A 13,917-nucleotide genomic window follows, 5' to 3' on the forward strand; every position below is an offset into this window, starting at 1 on the left:
AGTCTTCTTACATTAAAATATGTTGAATAACAGCTCTCATTTCTATATTACTTGATGACTTACAAACCATATACTACAAAATAATCCTAGGAGGTAGATACTATAAGGTTTATCATCCCTATTTACTTAATGCAAAACTTCAAGGACTTTTGGTATTGCCATTGTTTGTGCTCCTCCTTTGAAGATCACAGCTGCTTAACACACACACACACACACACACACACACACACACACACACACACAAAGGTGGTCTTCCAGAGTTATTGTGCCTGGCAACAATTTCACCTCATAGCCCAGAATGTGATGGAGGTAACATGGGAGGGCATAAAGCATAAAGTTTTATTTGGAGTCAGAGGACCTTGGTTCAAATTCCAGTTCTATTACTTTCTAGATGTTTAATTTTGTCCTATCCGTTTCACCTTCGTGGACCTCAGTTACCTCATCTATAAAATGAGTGGGTTGGCTAGATGACATTTAAAGTTAAGTCAAGTTATGCAAACAAGAATTGATGAAGCACCTACAAAAGGGCTGGTACAATGCTAAGTACTAAGATAATTTCTGACTTTATATCTCACAGGCCTTTGAGATTTTCCATTGTTACCTACTTAGATCCTTGACCAGAAGGTATGGAGTCTTCCTGGACCCATATTCCAGTCATTTCTAGCTTAGTAATGAGCTGCACAAATTGATGAACCATTGATATGGTCAGAGAACTGGGCTTACCTTCAGGCTACGATAATGGCTGAGGTAGGGCATTAAAGAAAATTCTTCTGTTCATTTTTCAGAATAAGAATTTAAGAAGTCCTTAGATTTTCGAATAAGACTTGAAAGATATTAGAATTAATCTAGTCTAGGTCCTTTGTCTAAAAAAAGTAATTACTCTCAGATGCAGAGATGTTATTAGCCCAAGGGCACACAAATACAAAAACACAGTTAAGAACCTGGAAAGGTGCTTAGATTTCAGATTGAGCCTAATTAAACTTTGCCTTGTTTCATGCCATTCATAATGCTTCTGAATTATATATGAATATATATTCACACACATATATGTATCAAGTATATGCACACATGTAGGTGTGTGTATATGCATGCATAACATGTGTATATGTATGAACATACACACACAGAATACAAACATATCTGTGTATCACATATATGTGTGTATATGTGTGAAATACAGATCTGCTCAAATAGCATAGGCCGTCTCTGAAACTTTCATCCACTGATTTTCCCTTTGTTTTCTATGGCCCAAGAGAATAAGGATGCTTTCTCTTCCACATTACAATGACATATATTTGAACACAAATCTCATGCCTCCCAAATACCACCCGACTCTTTTCAGAGCAAAACATCTGCTAGTCTTTCAATGTATTTTCCAGTTATAATTTCAATCCACTTCATAATTGTGATTATCCTCCCTTGGAAACTTTCCTTTTTCTCTGTATTTTTTTAATTAAAGTAATGGCACCTAGATCTGCAGTGTGCAGATGTGGCTGGCCCATGGCAGAGCATAGTGGTACTGGGAACTCTTAATTCATGGGCAGTTTATATCTTGATACAGCCAAAAAGCAAATTAAACTCTGCTATCCATTTTATTTACAATACTGAACCTTTTATGAAAATTACCAGATAATTTGTATTTGAACTTCTATCTAGCCATGTGTCCTTTATCTTATACTTAGTAGAGTTTGTTTCAGAATACAAACCCCTGATGAATGGGCATGGTTCTGATAATTTTATCTGTATTCTCACCACCTAGCATTGTACTTGGCAAATGGCAGACAACAAATTGGTTAAATTATTGATGGCGCAAATTTTCATCTTATCATTTTCAATCATTCAAACCTGTTAATTTCTTTCTATTCTCCAACAGTTTCATCCAATATGATGGCTACGTTATTGTGTTTTATGTCTTTGGTGTATTTATTTAAAAATTTATCTACAGTGGGCTGGGTTAGCTGGGGCAGTGGTGCAGCTGGGCTACTCAGCAGGAAGAATGTCTTCCTAGAATCCCCCCTATTACATCAATGTTACTTGCCACTACTGTGGCTGTGTAAAGCCAGTAACACCAGCACATAGGAGGGCTGCTAGCACAGGTTCTTTGATCTGCTTTTCTAAGGAAAGCAACTTTAAGAGATTTACAATCTCACTTCAATTGAATACACATATATCATTCACTTAGTTCAGGGGAAAAATTCAGCAACCTGACCTTCAGAGAAAACACAAACAGATTACAAGCAGAAATTATATAAACAGAGCAAATAACACATATCAGAAGACAGGGCTTCTGTCTGTCCATAGCAATACATACATAGTTACCAGAGAGAAAGAAGCACCAACATCTGAGTTTTCAAAGCCAGGTGGCTCCTTAATGGCTACCTAGAGTCTTGTCTGGTGAAATCACAGGAATGTTCTTCCAAAGAGTGAGCTCCCAAAGCAAAATACAAACCTTAGAGTGTATATACACTTCTTCAGTGTCAGACCACAGAGGGCATTACAACCATGTGACTCCAACTCACGTGACTTAGGCTTTCTTATGACTTAAGCAGGTCATCAAAGACTTTTGATTCAATCAAATATGTGATTGAAACAAAGGCAAGACTCATTCAAAGGCACTTGATTGCCTTAGTGCTGAAAAGAACTAGAACTCCAAAAGAAAAAAAAGCAAAACAAAAAGTTCCACTTTGCTTGCCATTACACCCTGCTACAGGCTACCCATCATTCCCTGGATATGCTCTGGCAGGTCAGGAGTCATCTTTTCTGCCTCCTGCTGATCAGTATCCTTATCCTAATAGTTTTCTGCCAATGGGAGGAGGAATATATCCTCCAGTCCCAGCTAGTGGTTTCCCAGGAACTGGAAGCTCCCCAGCCCTGGAGGGTATCCTGCCCCAGGAGGGTACCTTGGGGCCCTGCCACAAGAGTGGGGGCCCCATCCTTTCCTGGAGCTTCTCCAGGCCGAGGATTTGGAATATCATCAATTGGAGCTGGTTTTTCTGGCTACCCACAACCACCAGCCCAGCCTATGATGGTGGACCAGGCCAGATCAAGATCCCAGGTGGATTTTCTGGAGGACAGATTCCTTTCCAGTATCTTAGTAGCCAAACTTCTTCTCTTTACCTTAATCAGGTAGCAGCCATGATGCAAGATACGCAGGGAACAATCCAACCTGCTGCCAAATTTCCTTGGTGTAAAGTATGTACAAGTTCTCCAAAAGGCCATGAAAAAGTTTGAGACTGATGAGCAGGCAATTGTGTATGTTGTTACCAACTGCTCCAATGATCAAAGACAGACAACTAAGGCTGCTTTTAAGAGCGTGTACGGAAAGGATTTAATCAAAGATCTCAAGTCCGAGTTAAGTGGAAATATGGAAGAACTGATCCTTGTTTGTTTATGCCACTTACATATTAGGATGCTTGGAGTTTATAGAATGCAATGAAGGGAACAGGAACTCAAGAAAGAGTATTGATTGAGATTTTGTGCATAAGAACAAATCAGGAATTCAAGATATTGTCAATTGTTACTGATCAGAATTTAGATGAGATATCAAAAAAGGCATTCAGTCAGATACCTCAGGACACTTTGAATGATTGCACAATCATGATGAAAATCAGAGTGTGAGTCATCAAATGTCTCAGGAAGATGCTCAATATCTTTATCAAGCTGGGGAAGGGAAATTGGGGCAGATGAATCCTTCTTTAACATGATTCTTCTCACAAGAAGCTTCCCTCAGCTAACAGCTGCCATGGTAGCCTATTCCAGAATTGCTAATCGACAGCTTTGGCTAAGAGTTTTCTGGAAATGTAGAAAATGGTTTCAAGACAATCTTGCAGTGTGCCTTCAACCTTCTGGCCTTCTTTGCTGAGAGGTTCTACTATTCTATGAAAGGGGCTAGCACAAATGACTACACTCTCATGAGGATCATCATCACTTGAAGTGAAATTGATCTTGTACAAATGAAAGAGACATTTGCACAGATGTATCAGAAGACACTGGACACCATGATATCCAGTGACACTAGTGGAGACTATGGCCACCTGCTCCTGGCCATGGTGGGCCAGCAAGGGGGTTTTTATTTGTTTCTTTGTTTGTTTAAGAAAGTAAACTATTCTAGTCTCATTCTCTTGAAGACAACTATCTTGTACACAGCAAAATCAAATGTAGCCTACCCAAATGTGTTTTTTATTAAGGACACTGTCAGGGTTAATGTGCTTAGTTTGCACATGCTATTCTTGCTTTAATTCTAATGTTATTTTTATTCTATGGAAAATCAATGTCAAGTCAAGATGTGATAATAATATATTGTATGGGGAAAACATAAATTTCACCATTACTGTCTTATTCAAATCAAGATTATGGAACAAATCTGGCTTTCATCAACAACAATAATAAAAATGTTAAATAGAAGAAGGCAAAGTTACAATTACCCATACTACGCTCGGAACTTATCTCCATGTTGATCCATTTCTTACTGCTTTTGAAGGCACACTATCATTTAGCATAGCTCTCATCCACAAGATGTAAGAGACTTGGTCAAATGGTTTCATTTTTTAGGAGTAATGAAGCAGACACATTAAATGGCCAAATGCAGCACCTTCAGATTATGAAACAGATGTTCCCTGCTCTGCTAAAAAAAGTCCTTTATTTAAACTACTTTAAGGTGCTTGTAGTCTAATAAAAGAAATAATATAGATATACAAATACAAATGACTAAACCATACAAGTGGATAATTGGTGAGTAAGAGGAATACAAAGTTCTCGTGAAAGAAATGAGGTGAGAGAAAGCTCTCAACTGGAAGAGGAACAATCAAGATGTTTTATGGTGGAACTAAATTTGGAGATGGGCTATGGAAGATAGGCAAATTTGTACCACAGACACATCTAAAACTCATTTGAAGGAACTTTCACCTTCTATTTTCGCTTCTCCTATATTATAAATCAATACATCCTGACATTTCTCTCTTTAAATTCTCTCATTTATTTTTTCAAACTTTTTTGTGTAAGGTTTCTTTTTGTTTTTCGTCTTTTTTTATACAGGTTATATAGTTGTTCGCTCTTCCTCTTTGACAATAAAATGTAAATTGTGAAAATACAAGTACTCTCCTTTCCTTCATTCTTTCATTCCTTCTTTGCTTCCTCATTTCCTTTTCTTTTACTTTTCCTTCTTGTAGCTCAGCACCTAGTATATATCCTTGCAAATAGCAGACACAGTGATATCCATTCAATCATTCCACAAGCCCTAGAGTTTCAAACAAGAGAGAAAAATAGTCCCTGCTCTCAAGGAACGTAATTAAAATGGGAAGACCATATGTGAATAAAAAAGTACATAGAAGATATATTTAGAGTAGATGAGTAAAAAGGGATATTTTCCTCCTTATCAAAAGTTACATTAGTAAAGACCCTTATCTTTTCAAGGATTGGGTGTTTGCTTTCCCTCATAATTGGATTTCCTATTTCTTAGTTTCTCTTTCCTGTAATTGTTTCCCACCCAGCTACTTTCCTCAGTTTCATCAACTCCAGAAAATTGTTGTTCTTTAAGATGAAGTCAGCTAGGAAACTCTTACCTCCACAGATCATTTACCACCTCAGCTTCATGATTTTGTCATGCTGCTGACCTGAGCTGGGTAGCCTCATCTCCTCCTGTTCAACTTCTACTTATATGTTGTCCTCTGCCATTAGAGTATTAATCACTTGAGGGCAAGGACTATCTTCTCCCTTTCTTTTTATCCCTCAAGCTTAATATACTTCTTGATATATAGTAGACTTCTAATAAATATTTATTGACTCCTACTCTGTGAACTTTCTACCATATGCAGGTACAAAAAATGATATTTTTTAACCCCAAGTAGAAACATTTTTTGGCCTCAATTTGTATTGAGACATCATCTGTTCTTTCTCTAGGGATAGATAGCATTTTTCATCCAAAGTCTTTCAGAGTTGTCATGGATCATTGTATTGCTGAGAATAGCTAAGTCATGCAGAGCTGATCATCTTAAAATATTGTTCTTACTTTGTACCCAGTACATTTCACTTTGCATTAATTCATGTACATCTTTCTAGGTTTTTCTGAGAACATCCTGCTCATCATTTTTATAGGATAATAGTATTCCATCATAATTACATGCTACAACCTATTCAGACATTCCTCAATTGATTTGCATCACATCAATTTCTACCACCAGAAAAAGAGCTGCTGTAAATATTTTTGGACATATAGGTCCTTTTCCTATTTGTGTTTATTTCTTTTGGGATACAGACCTAGTAGTGGAATCGCTAGGGCAAAGGGTGTGCCTGGGTTTATAGCCCTTTAGGCATAGATATAAATTCCTCTATAGAATGGTTTAATCAATCCACAGCTAATTAAGGTCTCATTTTTCCCACATCCCCTCCAACATTTGTCATTTACTTTTTCTATCCTATTAGCTAATCTAATAGATATGAGGTAATACCTCAGAATTCTTTTAACTTGCATTTCTCCAGTGAATAGTGAATTAGAATATTTTTTTCATATGGCTATAGATAGCTTTAATTATATATTTGAAAACTGATTATATCTTTTGATTCTTTATCAGTTGGGAAATGATTCATATTTTTTTATAAATTTGACACAGATCCCTACATGTTAGAGGAATGAGGCTTTTAGCAGAGAAACTCTCTCCATTTTTCTCAAAGTTACTATTGCAAACTGTACTTCCTTACATCATATTCACCCTATCCTCATTTTTTCTATTCTCTCTCTCCTTTCATTCTGTCTCTCCTCAAAAGTGTTTTGCTTCTGATTACCCCTTCCCACATTCTGCCTTCCCTTTTATCACTCTCCCTTCTCTTATCCCCTTCCTCATCTATTTTCCTGTAGGGTAAGATAGATTTCTATACTGCACTCACTGTGTATCTTATTTCAAAGTTATATGTAAAAATAATTTTTAAGTTTCATTTTTAAAACTTGAAGTTCAACATTCTCTCCCTTTCTCCCTCTCCACCCACCCTCATTGAGAAGGCAAGCAATTCAATGTAGGTTACACATGTGTAGTCAGGCAAAACACTTCCATGATAGGCATGCTATGAAAGACTAACTATATTTCCCTCCAACCTGTGTTACCCCCCATTTATTCTATTTTCTCCTTTTACCCTGCCCCACCTCAAAAGTGTTTGCTTCTGATTGCTCCCTACTTCAATTTGCCCTCCCTTTTATCACAATCCCATATCCCCTTCCCCTCTACTTACCTATAGGGTAAAATATGCTTCATACCCAGTTGAGTGTGTATGTTATTCCCTCCTTAAGCCAATTCCAATGACAATAAGATTTGCTCATTCCCTCTCACCTTCCCCTTTGTCCCCTCTAATGTAAAAGTTTTGTCTTGGCTCTTTCATGTGAGATAATTTACCCCATTCTATCTCTCCCTTTCTCCTTTTCCCAATATATTTCTCTCTCACCCCTTAATTTTATTTTTTAGATATCATCCTTTCATATTCAACTCACCCCATGCCCCACTGTCTGTCTGTCTGTACACACACACACACACACACACACACACACACACACATATGTGTATATATATATATATATGTATATATATATATACACACACACACACACACAGGTATATATATATATATATATATATATATATGTACGTATGAATGTATGTATGTATACTCTCCAAAAACACTAATAATGAGAAAGGTCTCATCAGTTACAAATATCATCTCTTCACATAAACAAGTTCAACTTTAATGAGTCCCTTTTTATTTCTCTTACCATTTTACCTTTTCATGGTTTTCTTAAATTTTCTATTTGAAAGTCAAATTTTCTATTCAGCTCTGGTCTTTTCATCAAGAATGCTTGAAAGTCATCTATTTCATTGAATGTCTATTTTTTCCACTGAAGCATTAAACTCATTGTTGCTTCGTAGGTGATTCTTGGTTTTAATTCTAGCTCCTTTGACCTCTGCAATATCATATTCCAGGCCCTGCAATCCCTTAATGTAGAAGCTGCTAAATCTTATGTTTTCCTGATTGTGGTTCCACAATATTCAAATTGCTTGTTTCTGACTCTTTGAAATATTTTCTCCTTGACCTGAGAACTTTAGGATTTAGCAATAACGTTCCTGGGAGTTTTCATTTTGGGATCTCTTTCAAGAGATGATGGGTGGATTCCTTCCATTTCTATTTTACCATCTAGTCCTAGAATATAAAGGCAGTTTTCTTGGTAATTTCTTCAAAGATGATGTCTAGTCTCTTTGTTTTGATCATGACTTTCAAGTAGTCCAATTATTTTTAAATTATCTCTCCTGCATGTATTGTCCAGGTTAGTTATTTTTCCAAAGAGATATTTCATGTTGTTATATTTTTAAAAATTTTTTGATTCTGTTTTATAATTTCCTGATTTCTCATAGTGTCAGTAGCTTCCATTTGCTCCATTCTAATTCTTAAAGATTTATTTTCTTCAGTGAACTTTTGGACCTCTTTTTCCATTTGGCCAATTCTGCTTTTTAAGGCATTTTTCTCCACTGTGAGTTATTGGAACTCTTTTGCTATTTGCTCTAGTCTATTTTTAAGGTGTTACTTTCTCCAGTATTTTTCGGGTCTCCTTTACAAAACTATTGACTCATTTCTCATGAATTTCTTGCATCAGTCTCATTTCTCTTCCCAAATTTTCCTCTGCTTTTCTTACTTGATTTCCGATACTTTTGAGCTCTCCCATGGACTGAGACCAATTCATATGTTTCTTAGAGGCTTTGGATGTAGAAGCTTTGACTTCACTGCCTTCTTCTGAGTGTATGTTTTGATCTTCCTTGTCACCAATGTAAATTTCTATTATGTTAGGGTTTTTTCTGTTTTTTGCTCATTTTCCTAGCCTATTTCTTGACTTTTTAACTCTTTGTTAAAGTTAGGGCTCTGCTTCCTGTTTGGAGTTCATACTGTCCCAAACTTCAGGGGTTTTGTGTAGCTGTTTTCAAAGATACCTCTAGGAACTGGTAAATTCTCAATTCTTCCAAGGTGGTATGATCTAAAGAAGTGTTTACTACTCTCCTTGCCTGTGCTCTGGTCTGTGAGTGACCAAAACACTCTTTTTTGCCCTGGAACTGTGAGGAGGGTTCCCTCTGCACTGTGGCCACAAGAGCTGCTATTCCAGTGCTCCTCCTCAGCCCAGGACTGTCACCCAGGACTGTGACTCAAATCTGAGTATGGGTGAAGCAATACGTCTGCCTCAGTGCCAGCAAAGAGACCCCTATAATCTCCTTCTGATGAGTTTTTTTTCCAAGTTCAATTTAATTTAATGTTTTTGGTTTTCACCATTGATTTTCACAAGAGTTTGAATTACAAATTTTCTCCATTTCTACCCTCCCCCCACTCCAAGATGGCATGTATTCTGATTGCCCCATTCCCCAGGCAGTCATCCCTTCTGTCACCCCACTCCCACCATCCCTTTTTCCCTTACTTTCTTGTAGGGCAAGATAGCTTTCTATGCCCCATTGCCTGTTTATCTTATTTTGTAGTTGCCTGCAAAAATATTTTTTTTGAACATCTGTTTTTAAAACTTTGAGTTCCAAATCTTCTCCCCTCTTCCCTCCCCACCCACCCTCCCTAAGAAGGCAAGCAATTCAACATAGGCCACATGCGTATCATTATGAAAAACCCTTCCACAATACTCATGTTGTGAAAGACTAATTATATTTTGCTCCTTCCTGTCTTATCCCCCTCTATTCAATTTTCTCCCTTGGCCCTGACCCTTTTCAAAAGTTTTCATTTTTGATTACCTCCTCCCCCTATCTTCCCTCCCTTCTATCATTTCCCCCTTTTTATCTCCCTCCTTCTTTCCTGTGGGGTAAGATACCCAAGTGAGTATGTATGTTATTCCCTCCTCGGGTCAAATCCAACGAGAGCAACATTCACTCATTCCCCCTCACCTGCACCCTCTTCCCTTCCTACAGAACTGCTTTTTCTTGCCGCTTTTATGTGAGATAATTTACTCTGTTCTATCTCTCCCTTTCTCCCTTTCTCAATGTATTCCTCTCTCATCCCTTAATTTGATTTGTTTTAGATAGCATTCATTTTATATATATATATGTGTGTATATACATATATACATATATGTATATATACATATATACATATACATATATACATATATAGATATATATAGATATATAGATATATAGATATATATATATAAACACACACATATATATTCCCTTTAGCTACCCTAATACTGAGGTCTCATGAATTATACACATCATCTTTCCATGCAGGAATGTAAACAAAACAGTTCAACTTTGGTAAGTTCCTTATGATTTCTCTTTCTTGTTTACCTTTTCATGCTTCTCTTGATTCTTGTGTTTGAAACCTCTAATCAGTTTTTTGATCCCCTTATTGTCTTTGGGCTGAGAGCTCCAGAAGCAGCTACTGCCTTTGCTGCCACCACTGCCACTGCTGATTCAATCATTCCCATGGCCTTCTGCTTTGCTGGGGCCAGGGCTGGGCTCTGCTCCTCTCTCACCAGATCCAACCAACCTTTCCTAATTAACCTTCTAAAACTGTCTTTGACATTTGTGGGTTGAGAAGTCTGGAAACCACCAGAGCTGCCAGTGATTTACTACTCTGAGGCCTGCTCTATGTTTGATGGGGCCAGGTCTGTGCTGGCATGGCCTGTGCTGGACTGCACTCCTTTCTCAGCCTGGTGCAACAGATCTTTCCTGTTCACCTTCCAGGTTGTCTTGGGCTGAAAATGTGTTTGACTCTTTTTCTGTGGGTTCTGCTGCTCTAGAATATGTTTAGATTCATTTGTTACAGGTATTGAGAGAGGCTTGGAGGAGAGTTCAAGTGAGACCCTGGCTTTATTCTGCCATCTTGGCTGTGCCTAAAAAAACGATATTCTTGAAGTGCAAGTCTGACCATTTTATTTCCTTTCTTAGGCACTAGACTACCGAAAAACAAGATGTATATTTTTCTGATTATAGTCAAGTCCAATTAATCTCATTTTCCATCATGCTCTGCTATCCTTAAGACAAAGTATAAACTTCTCAGTTTCTCACTTAAAGTTCTTCAAATTTACCTCCCAAGACTTGTTACTCGTTACTTTTTCATGAACTCTATGATTCTACCGAATTTGCTTCTTACAGATTAGTGTTCCATCTCCCACCTCTGTGCCTCTCTATAGGTTTAAGCCTGGGGGACACTCTGTTACCTTTACTTTTCAAAATCCCTAGCTTCATTTATGTTTCAGACATGTACCACATTCTTTCAGAAACCTTTTCCAATCTTAATTTTTATGGGTCTTTCTTCCCTCAAATTATCATGTTTATACTTTATTTCCTATCATTTTATATCATCCTAGGAGAATTGAAGCACATTGAGGGCAAGACCTTTTTTTTTTAGTTTTGTCTTTGTACATAGTATATGTTAATAGTAAAAGCTCTTTTTGAATTTGATTAGTGTTTATCTAGCTCTGGCACAGAGACTCCATGTATTTTTCCCTCTCCACCCAGAAGGTAAGCTCCTTTAGCAATGGGGCACTATTTTATACCTCAATTTTACATTCTACTGTCATTTATCATTTTGTGAACATGTATTATTTCCCCATAAATATATTCAAACTCCACAAAGATAGTCACTATTTTTGTTTCTCCTTTAATTCACATTCCTCCTTCGCCACTCCCTTCATTTCATTTCAGAACATGAAACACTACAGAGAACAAAGCAAGCTATCTGAAAGTGAATGCATATCATTTGCACAAATATCCACTATGTGGTGTAGTAGAAAGAATTCAGGATTTGAAATCAGAGAACCTGCATCTGTATTATGCCTCTGCCACTTGGGCAAGTCTTTTTACTCTTTTGGACCTCTGTTTCCTTATATGCAAAATAAATATTTTGGAATAGATGACCTCTCAGGTACCACCCAGTTCTTAGTCTATGAGCCTATGATGAGACTTAAAATATGTGAAGCCTACAGCATGTGATTTTTTTAAAAAAAAAATATCTGGCCTTGCAGTATATTATATTGTTTTAATCATGTATTCTTTGGCCACTAACATATTAACATGAAATAGCTAAAGGCTGAGAATTGTTGACTATTTTGCAAGAGATGATGTAGGATTATCAATCATAGTTCATGGCTGTTTTTCAGGTAATGATATACAATACATGGAGAACCTCTAGTGTTGTTTTAAGGTTATGTACAGTAAACAAGATGGTACCAGAATCAAACAACTAAAATAAATGTTTTAAAAATAAAGTTTTTTAAAATAAAATTTAAGGTTTTTTAAATTGTCCAAACTTCTCTCTCAAACAAGGGCTCAGTTTTTTAATGTTACTATTCTATTTAGGTTGCTACATGTCCTTGGACCATGAACCCTTCAGCCTCCATTACAGGCTATGGAAGATATATAAATGACTATCTCTTTAAAGCTAATGTTAAGGTGAAAGGGAATAGAATATGACATATAAATAAGAAACCCAAAATGGGCCAAAATGGAAAAAAGGGTTTGATCCATCAACCAATAAGCATTTATTAATGCTACATGGCAAATATTGACATCAAAGACTTGCATAAGTGCAAAAGAAATTTTATTCATTATCATGAGTACAGTGAGGGATAACCAAATTATATCTCCTTTTCATAGTTTGTTTCCTCACAGTATCAACAGAAATCAAGGCATGTTCCCAGCATACTTGGTGAACAAGAGAACAAGCATTTAATTAGCAACTACTGTATTCCAGGCACCATGCTAAATGTTTTGCAAATACTTTCTCTTTGATTCTCACAACAGCTGAAGGTAAGTGCTATTATTATCCCCATTTTTGATGTGACACAAATTCCAAGGATAAACATTCCAGATCATGGAGAGGTAATACACATTACTGGTAGACGTGGATGGGTAGATTTGTAAATCACTAGAAGTAATATCCACAAGGGGGGGTGGAGTCAAGATGGTGGAGTAAAAGCAGGGATTTGCTTGAGCTCTCAATCAAATCCCTCCACACACCTGTAAAAATAACTCCAAACAAATTCATAAAATGACAGAATGAAACAAATCTCTAGCCCAAGATGGCCTAGATGGTCCCTTGGAAGGGTCTATTACACAGTGCTGGGAGCAGAGCACAGCCCAGAGTGGGCTGCCCCTGGCAAACACCAGGCTGGAGTAGACCTGGAAGAGCAGGCCTCAGGGCACTGAATTACTGAGCTTTGACATTTTCCAGACTTCTCAACACACAAATGCCAAAGACAGCTTAGCAAGTCAGTAGAAAAACTCTGTTGGACCTGGGTGAGAGAAGGGTGTTGTCCAGTCCCAGCCCCAGAGTGGTAGAGGTGGTGGCAGCAGAAGCAGCAGCAGCTGCTGCTGCTGCTCCCAGAGTTCCAGGTCCACAGATGGTAGGGGAAATCAAGTGGCTGATCAGAGCAGGAGTGCAGAATTCTCTTGCTTTGCCCTGCTTGGATTTGGATCCCAGTCCTGGGTGGCAGTCCAGGGGTGAGAAGGAGAAGTATTTGGGCAGAGCTTGTGGTGGCCATGCAGAGGGAGTCCTCCTAGGAGTTCCAAGGGCTGAAAAGAGTGATTGAGATCATTCACAGGCCAGAGTGCAGGCCAGTAGAGGAACAAACACCTCTCTTTGGATCATACCACCTCAGAAGAACTGAAAATTCACAAGTGCCTACAAGTAGCAGCAGTGCAAAACTCCTGAAGCTTGGGACAGAGGACTCTCCACTCTGGAAGCAGAGTTATACATTAACAAAGAGCTCAAAAGTCAAGTAATTGGTGGGAAAATGAGCAGAAAGTGTGAAAACAAACACACAAACAAAAAACCTCATACTATAGAATCTTTTTTTGGTAATAAAGATGAAAATATACAGCAAGAAGAAGCAAAGTCAAAGAACCTGCATCTAAAGCCTCCAAGAAAAATATGCATTGGTCATGGGCC

The 13,917-nt window shown here is 37.7% G+C and overlaps 1 pseudogene; it reads left to right on the forward strand.

Annotated features, from left to right (window-relative positions):
* Window positions 1–2,688: 2,688 nt before the first annotated feature.
* On the forward strand, window positions 2,689–4,238 carry LOC118842629 (annotated as a pseudogene).
* The last annotated feature ends 9,679 nt before the right edge of the window (window positions 4,239–13,917 follow it).

This window comes from Trichosurus vulpecula, chromosome 3 (assembly GCF_011100635.1).
Source record: "Trichosurus vulpecula isolate mTriVul1 chromosome 3, mTriVul1.pri, whole genome shotgun sequence".
Classification (NCBI taxonomy): Eukaryota; Metazoa; Chordata; class Mammalia; order Diprotodontia; family Phalangeridae; genus Trichosurus; species Trichosurus vulpecula.